Source organism: Megalopta genalis, unplaced genomic scaffold (assembly GCF_051020955.1).
Source record: "Megalopta genalis isolate 19385.01 unplaced genomic scaffold, iyMegGena1_principal scaffold1032, whole genome shotgun sequence".
Lineage (NCBI taxonomy): Eukaryota > Metazoa > Arthropoda > Insecta > Hymenoptera > Halictidae > Megalopta > Megalopta genalis.
In genome coordinates, this window is record NW_027477101.1 from 7,501 (window position 1) to 17,500 (window position 10,000).

Sequence of the window (10,000 nt, forward strand, 5' to 3'; positions counted from 1 at the left end):
CCCATCGCATCGAGTAAACTTTTTTAATAACGCTTCCGCACGATTCTAAATGCTTAATCCATATGTGAAATCGTTCACTGATCACGAATATCGTATTTAAAAAATTACAAAAATTTATTTTTCAAATAATCAAAAAAACCGAAAAATCACAAGAGTAAAGTACCATTATTTTAAACAATATGTCGTTCTAAATGCTTAATCCCTATGTAAAAAAGTTATCTAAGCAAGAATATGTAATTGAAAAAAATTAGAAAAATTTATTTTAGCCGTAAATCGAAAATAATGGGGACACCGGAGCTGTTCGAAGCGCGAGACGCGCCGCGTACGGCCGAATATTTTCTAAGTCCCAACGTACCGATCAAGAGTAAAGTACCATTTTCCTACATTAGATTTCGTTCTAAATGCTTAATCCCTATGTAAAAACGTTAGTTAAGCAAGAATATCGTATTTTTAAAAAAATCTAATGATAGGATTTTCAGAAATTGAAAAAACCGAAAAATGTCAAGAGTAAAGTGCATTTTCTGACATTAGATTTCGTTCTAAATGCTTAATCCCTATGTAGAAACGTTAGTTAAGCAAGAATATCGTATTTTTAAAAAAATCTAATGATAGGATTTTTCAGAAAATTGAAAAAACCGTAAAATGTCAAGAGTAAAGTGCCCTTATTTTAAACAATGTATCGTTCTAAATGCTTAATCCCTATGTAAAAAAGTTATTTTAGCAGGAATATGTCATTGAAAAAAATTAGAAAAATTTATTTTAGCCGTAAATCGAAAATAATGGGGACACCGGAGCTGTTCGAAGCGCCGAGCGCGCCGCGTACGCCCGAATATTTTCAAAGTCCCAACGTACCGATCAAGAGTAAAGTACCATTTTCCTACATTAGATTTCGTTCTAAATGCTTAATCCCTATGTAAAAACGTTAGTTAAGCAAGAATATCGTATTTTTAAAAAATCTAATGATAGGATTTTCCAGAAAATTGAAAAAACCGAAAAATGTCAAGAGTAAAGTGCCATTTTCTGACATTAGATTTCGTTCTAAATGCTTAATCCCTATGTAGAAACGTTAGTTAAGCAAGAATATCGTATTTTTAAAAAAATCTAATGATAGGATTTTTCAGAAAATTGAAAAAACCGTAAAATGTCAAGAGTAAAGTGCCCTTATTTTAAACAATGTATCGTTCTAAATGCTTAATCCCTATGTAAAAAAGTTATTTTAGCAGGAATATGTTATTGAAAAAAATTAGAAAAATTTATTTTAGCCGTAAATCGAAAATAATGGGGACACCGGAGCTGTTCGAAGCGCCGAGCGCGCCGCGTACGCCCGAATATTTTCAAAGTCCCAACGTACCGATCAAGAGTAAAGTACCATTTTCCTACATTAGATTTCGTTCTAAATGCTTAATCCCTATGTAAAAACGTTAGTTAAGCAAGAATATCGTATTTTTAAAAAAATCTAATGATAGGATTTTCCAGAAAATTGAAAAAACCGAAAAATGTCAAGAGTAAAGTGCCATTTTCTGACATTAGATTTCGTTCTAAATGCTTAATCCCTATGTAGAAACGTTAGTTAAGCAAGAATATCGTATTTTTAAAAAAATCTAATGATAGGATTTTTCAGAAAATTGAAAAAACCGTAAAATGTCAAGAGTAAAGTGCCCTTATTTTAAACAATGTATCGTTCTAAATGCTTAATCCCTATGTAAAAAAGTTATTTAAGCAGGAATATGTTATTGAAAAAAATTAGAAAAATTTATTTTAGCCGTAAATCGAAAATAATGGATCGAGCGAATCGGTCGATTGCGCCGAGACGCGCTATGATGCAACAGACGAGCGATTGGAACGCCCGAATATTTTCAAAGTCCCAACGTACCGATCAAGAGTAAAGTACCATTTTCCTACATTAGATTTCGTTCTAAATGCTTAATCCCTATGTAAAAACGTTAGTTAAGCAAGAATATCGTATTTTTAAAAAAATCTAATGATAGGATTTCCCAGAAAATTGAAAAAACCGAAAAATGTCAAGAGTAAAGTGCCATTTTCTGACATTAGATTTCGTTCTAAATGCTTAATCCCTATGTAGAAACGTTAGTTAAGCAAGAATATCGTATTTTTAAAAAAATCTAATGATAGGATTTTTCAGAAAATTGAAAAAACCGTAAAATGTCAAGAGTAAAGTGCCCTTACTTTAAACAATGTATCGTTCTAAATGCTTAATCCCTATGTAAAAAAGTTATTTAAGCAGGAATATGTTATTGAAAAAAATTAGAAAAATTTATTTTAGCCGTAAATCGAAAATAATGGATCGAGCGAATCGGTCGATTGCGCCGAGACGCGCTATGATGCAACAGACGAGCGATTGGAACGCCCGAATATTTTCAAAGTCCCAACGTACCGATCAAGAGTAAAGTACCATTTTCCTACATTAGATTTCGTTCTAAATGCTTAATCCCTATGTAAAAACGTTAGTTAAGCAAGAATATCGTATTTTTAAAAAAATCTAATGATAGGATTTCCCAGAAAATTGAAAAAACCGAAAAATGTCAAGAGTAAAGTGCCATTTTCTGACATTAGATTTCGTTCTAAATGCTTAATCCCTATGTAGAAACGTTAGTTAAGCAAGAATATCGTATTTTTAAAAAAATCTAATGATAGGATTTTTCAGAAAATTGAAAAAACCGTAAAATGTCAAGAGTAAAGTGCCCTTATTTTAAACAATGTATCGTTCTAAATGCTTAATCCCTATGTAAAAAAGTTATTTTAGCAGGAATATGTTATTGAAAAAAATTAGAAAAATTTATTTTAGCCGTAAATCGAAAATAATGGGGACACCGGAGCTGTTCGAAGCGCCGAGCGCGCCGCGTACGCCCGAATATTTTCAAAGTCCCAACGTACCGATCAAGAGTAAAGTACCATTTTCCTACATTAGATTTCGTTCTAAATGCTTAATCCCTATGTAAAAACGTTAGTTAAGCAAGAATATCGTATTTTTAAAAAAATCTAATGATAGGATTTTCCAGAAAATTGAAAAAACCGAAAAATGTCAAGAGTAAAGTGCCATTTTCTGACATTAGATTTCGTTCTAAATGCTTAATCCCTATGTAGAAACGTTAGTTAAGCAAGAATATCGTATTTTTAAAAAAATCTAATGATAGGATTTTTCAGAAAATTGAAAAAACCGTAAAATGTCAAGAGTAAAGTGCCCTTATTTTAAACAATGTATCGTTCTAAATGCTTAATCCCTATGTAAAAAAGTTATTTAAGCAGGAATATGTTATTGAAAAAAATTAGAAAAATTTATTTTAGCCGTAAATCGAAAATAATGGATCGAGCGAATCGGTCGATTGCGCCGAGACGCGCTATGATGCAACAGACGAGCGATTGGAACGCCCGAATATTTTCAAAGTCCCAACGTACCGATCAAGGGTAAAGTACCATTTTCCTACATTAGATTTCGTTCTAAATGCTTAATCCCTATGTAAAAACGTTAGTTAAGCAAGAATATCGTATTTTTAAAAAAATCTAATGATAGGATTTCCCAGAAAATTGAAAAAACCGAAAAATGTCAAGAGTAAAGTGCCATTTTCTGACATTAGATTTCGTTCTAAATGCTTAATCCCTATGTAGAAACGTTAGTTAAGCAAGAATATCGTATTTTTAAAAAAATCTAATGATAGGATTTTTCAGAAAATTGAAAAAACCGTAAAATGTCAAGAGTAAAGTGCCCTTATTTTAAACAATGTATCGTTCTAAATGCTTAATCCCTATGTAAAAAAGTTATTTTAGCAGGAATATGTTATTGAAAAAAATTAGAAAAATTTATTTTAGCCGTAAATCGAAAATAATGGATCGAGCGAATCGGTCGATTGCGCCGAGACGCGCTATGATGCAACAGACGAGCGATTGGAACGCCCGAATATTTTCAAAGTCCCAACGTACCGATCAAGAGTAAAGTACCATTTTCCTACATTAGATTTCGTTCTAAATGCTTAATCCCTATGTAAAAACGTTAGTTAAGCAAGAATATCGTATTTTTAAAAAAATCTAATGATAGGATTTCCCAGAAAATTGAAAAAACCGAAAAATGTCAAGAGTAAAGTGCCATTTTCTGACATTAGATTTCGTTCTAAATGCTTAATCCCTATGTAGAAACGTTAGTTAAGCAAGAATATCGTATTTTTAAAAAAATCTAATGATAGGATTTTTCAGAAAATTGAAAAAACCGTAAAATGTCAAGAGTAAAGTGCCCTTATTTTAAACAATGTATCGTTCTAAATGCTTAATCCCTATGTAAAAAAGTTATTTTAGCAGGAATATGTTATTGAAAAAAATTAGAAAAATTTATTTTAGCCGTAAATCGAAAATAATGGATCGAGCGAATCGGTCGATTGCGCCGAGACGCGCTATGATGCAACAGACGAGCGATTGGAACGCCCGAATATTTTCAAAGTCCCAACGTACCGATCAAGAGTAAAGTACCATTTTCCTACATTAGATTTCGTTCTAAATGCTTAATCCCTATGTAAAAACGTTAGTTAAGCAAGAATATCGTATTTTTAAAAAAATCTAATGATAGGATTTCCCAGAAAATTGAAAAAACCGAAAAATGTCAAGAGTAAAGTGCCATTTTCTGACATTAGATTTCGTTCTAAATGCTTAATCCCTATGTAGAAACGTTAGTTAAGCAAGAATATCGTATTTTTAAAAAAATCTAATGATAGGATTTTTCAGAAAATTGAAAAAACCGTAAAATGTCAAGAGTAAAGTGCCCTTACTTTAAACAATGTATCGTTCTAAATGCTTAATCCCTATGTAAAAAAGTTATTTAAGCAGGAATATGTTATTGAAAAAAATTAGAAAAATTTATTTTAGCCGTAAATCGAAAATAATGGATCGAGCGAATCGGTCGATTGCGCCGAGACGCGCTATGATGCAACAGACGAGCGATTGGAACGCCCGAATATTTTCAAAGTCCCAACGTACCGATCAAGAGTAAAGTACCATTTTCCTACATTAGATTTCGTTCTAAATGCTTAATCCCTATGTAAAAACGTTAGTTAAGCAAGAATATCGTATTTTTAAAAAAATCTAATGATAGGATTTTCCAGAAAATTGAAAAAACCGAAAAATGTCAAGAGTAAAGTGCCATTTTCTGACATTAGATTTCGTTCTAAATGCTTAATCCCTATGTAGAAACGTTAGTTAAGCAAGAATATCGTATTTTTAAAAAAATCTAATGATAGGATTTTTCAGAAAATTGAAAAAACCGTAAAATGTCAAGAGTAAAGTGCCCTTATTTTAAACAATGTATCGTTCTAAATGCTTAATCCCTATGTAAAAAAGTTATTTTAGCAGGAATATGTCATTGAAAAAAATTAGAAAAATTTATTTTAGCCGTAAATCGAAAATAATGGGGACACCGGAGCTGTTCGAAGCGCCGAGCGCGCCGCGTACGCCCGAATATTTTCAAAGTCCCAACGTACCGATCAAGAGTAAAGTACCATTTTCCTACATTAGATTTCGTTCTAAATGCTTAATCCCTATGTAAAAACGTTAGTTAAGCAAGAATATCGTATTTTTAAAAAAATCTAATGATAGGATTTTTCAGAAAATTGAAAAAACCGTAAAATGTCAAGAGTAAAGTGCCCTTATTTTAAACAATGTATCGTTCTAAATGCTTAATCCCTATGTAAAAAAGTTATTTAAGCAGGATTATGTTATTGAAAAAAATTAGAAAAATTTATTTTAGCCGTAAATCGAAAATAATGGATCGAGCGAATCGGTCGATTGCGCCGAGACGCGCTATGATGCAACAGACGAGCGATTGGAACGCCCGAATATTTTCAAAGTCCCAACGTACCGATCAAGAGTAAAGTACCATTTTCCTACATTAGATTTCGTTCTAAATGCTTAATCCCTATGTAAAAACGTTAGTTAAGCAAGAATATCGTATTTTTAAAAAAATCTAATGATAGGATTTTCCAGAAAATTGAAAAAACCGAAAAATGTCAAGAGTAAAGTGCCATTTTCTGACATTAGATTTCGTTCTAAATGCTTAATCCCTATGTAGAAACGTTAGTTAAGCAAGAATATCGTATTTTTAAAAAAATCTAATGATAGGATTTTTCAGAAAATTGAAAAAACCGTAAAATGTCAAGAGTAAAGTGCCCTTATTTTAAACAATGTATCGTTCTAAATGCTTAATCCCTATGTAAAAAAGTTATTTAAGCAGGAATATGTTATTGAAAAAAATTAGAAAAATTTATTTTAGCCGTAAATCGAAAATAATGGATCGAGCGAATCGGTCGATTGCGCCGAGACGCGCTATGATGCAACAGACGAGCGATTGGAACGCCCGAATATTTTCAAAGTCCCAACGTACCGATCAAGGGTAAAGTACCATTTTCCTACATTAGATTTCGTTCTAAATGCTTAATCCCTATGTAAAAACGTTAGTTAAGCAAGAATATCGTATTTTTAAAAAAATCTAATGATAGGATTTCCCAGAAAATTGAAAAAACCGAAAAATGTCAAGAGTAAAGTGCCATTTTCTGACATTAGATTTCGTTCTAAATGCTTAATCCCTATGTAGAAACGTTAGTTAAGCAAGAATATCGTATTTTTAAAAAAATCTAATGATAGGATTTTTCAGAAAATTGAAAAAACCGTAAAATGTCAAGAGTAAAGTGCCCTTATTTTAAACAATGTATCGTTCTAAATGCTTAATCCCTATGTAAAAAAGTTATCTAAGCAAGAATATGTTATTGAAAAAAATTAGAAAAATTTATTTTAGCCGTAAATCGAAAAGAAGTCTGTTCGTTTCTCTGTCTCTCTCGCGCGATCGAACTATCGATGTTTCCCGACAAACTATTGGAAGTTTAATTAAACTTTATACATGAAATTACTCGTTTTGATCCCCGCTACACAGCCGTATACTTTTTATAATTTTGTGGAATCGGGAACCTTGAAATATTTATCATAACGCGGATCGACTGTCTCTGTCTCTTTCTAGATCGGAAGAATCGATGTTTCCCGGCAAACTATTGGGAGTTTAATTAAACTTTATACATGAAATTACTCGTTCTGATCCCCGCTACACAGCCGTAAACTTTTTATAAATTTGTGGAATCGGGAACCTCGAAATATTTATCATAACGCGGATCGACTGTCTCTGTCTCTTTCTAGATCGGAAGAATCGATGTTTCCCGGCAAACTATTGGGAGATTAATTAAACTTTATACATGAAATTACTCGTTTTGATCCCCGCTACACAGCCGTATACTTTTTATAATTTTGTGGAATCGGGAACCTTGAAATATTTATCATAACGCGGATCGACTGTCTCTGTCTCTTTCTAGATCGGAAGAATCGATGTTTCCCGGCAAACTATTGGGAGTTTAATTAAACTTTATACATGAAATTACTCGTTCTGATCCCCGCTACACAGCCGTAAACTTTTTATAAATTTGTGGAATCGGGAACCTCGAAATATTTATCATAACGCGGATCGACTGTCTCTGTCTCTTTCTAGATCGGAAGAATCGATGTTTCCCGGAAAACTATTGGGAGTTTAATTAAACTTTATACATGAAATTACTCGTTCTGATCCCCGCTACACAGCCGTATACTTTTTATAATTTTGTGGAATCGGGAACCTTGAAATATTTATCATAACGCGGATCGACTGTCTCTGTCTCTTTCTAGATCGGAAGAATCGATGTTTCCCGGCAAACTATTGGGAGTTTAATTAAACTTTATACATGAAATTACTCGTTCTGATCCCCGCTACACAGCCGTATACTTTTTATAATTTTGTGGAATCGGGAACCTCGAAATATTTATCATAACGCGGATCGACTGTCTCTGTCTCTTTCTAGATCGGAAGAATCGATGTTTCCCGGAAAACTATTGGGAGTTTAATTAAACTTTATACATGAAATTACTCGTTCTGATCCCCGCTACACAGCCGTAAACTTTTTATAAATTTGTGGAATCGGGAACCTCGAAATATTTATCATAACGCGGATCGACTGTCTCTGTCTCTTTCTAGATCGGAAGAATCGATGTTTCCCGGAAAACTATTGGGAGTTTAATTAAACTTTATACATGAAATTACTCGTTCTGATCCCCGCTACACAGCCGTATACTTTTTATAATTTTGTGGAATCGGGAACCTTGAAATATTTATCATAACGCGGATCGACTGTCTCTGTCTCTTTCTAGATCGGAAGAATCGATGTTTCCCGGCAAACTATTGGGAGTTTAATTAAACTTTATACATGAAATTACTCGTTCTGATCCCCGCTACACAGCCGTATACTTTTTATAATTTTGTGGAATCGGGAACCTCGAAATATTTATCATAACGCGGATCGACTGTCTCTGTCTCTTTCTAGATCGGAAGAATCGATGTTTCCCGGAAAACTATTGGGAGTTTAATTAAACTTTATACATGAAATTACTCGTTCTGATCCCCGCTACACAGCCGTAAACTTTTTATAAATTTGTGGAATCGGGAACCTCGAAATATTTATCATAACGCGGATCGACTGTCTCTGTCTCTTTCTAGATCGGAAGAATCGATGTTTCCCGGCAAACTATTGGGAGATTAATTAAACTTTATACATGAAATTACTCGTTCTGATCCCCGCTACACAGCCGTATACTTTTTATAATTTTGTGGAATCGGGAACCTCGAAATATTTATCATAACGCGGATCGACTGTCTCTGTCTCTTTCTAGATCGGAAGAATCGATGTTTCCCGGCAAACTATTGGGAGTTTAATTAAACTTTATACATGAAATTACTCGTTTTGATCCCCGCTACACAGCCGTATACTTTTTATAATTTTGTGGAATCGGGAACCTTGAAATATTTATCATAACGCGGATCGACTGTCTCTGTCTCTTTCTAGATCGGAAGAATCGATGTTTCCCGGCAAACTATTGGGAGTTTAATTAAACTTTATACATGAAATTACTCGTTCTGATCCCCGCTACACAGCCGTAAACTTTTTATAAATTTGTGGAATCGGGAACCTCGAAATATTTATCATAACGCGGATCGACTGTCTCTGTCTCTTTCTAGATCGGAAGAATCGATGTTTCCCGGAAAACTATTGGGAGTTTAATTAAACTTTATACATGAAATTACTCGTTCTGATCCCCGCTACACAGCCGTATACTTTTTATAATTTTGTGGAATCGGGAACCTTGAAATATTTATCATAACGCGGATCGACTGTCTCTGTCTCTTTCTAGATCGGAAGAATCGATGTTTCCCGGCAAACTATTGGGAGTTTAATTAAACTTTATACATGAAATTACTCGTTCTGATCCCCGCTACACAGCCGTATACTTTTTATAATTTTGTGGAATCGGGAACCTCGAAATATTTATCATAACGCGGATCGACTGTCTCTGTCTCTTTCTAGATCGGAAGAATCGATGTTTCCCGGAAAACTATTGGGAGTTTAATTAAACTTTATACATGAAATTACTCGTTCTGATCCCCGCTACACAGCCGTAAACTTTTTATAAATTTGTGGAATCGGGAACCTCGAAATATTTATCATAACGCGGATCGACTGTCTCTGTCTCTTTCTAGATCGGAAGAATCGATGTTTCCCGGCAAACTATTGGGAGATTAATTAAACTTTATACATGAAATTACTCGTTTTGATCCCCGCTACACAGCCGTATACTTTTTATAATTTTGTGGAATCGGGAACCTTGAAATATTTATCATAACGCGGATCGACTGTCTCTGTCTCTTTCTAGATCGGAAGAATCGATGTTTCCCGGCAAACTATTGGGAGTTTAATTAAACTTTATACATGAAATTACTCGTTTTGATCCCCGCTACACAGCCGTATACTTTTTATAAATTTGTGGAATCGGGAACCTCGAAATATTTATCATAACGCGGATCGACTGTCTCTGTCTCTTTCTAGATCGGAAGAATCGATGTTTCCCGGAAAACTATTGGGAGTTTAATTAA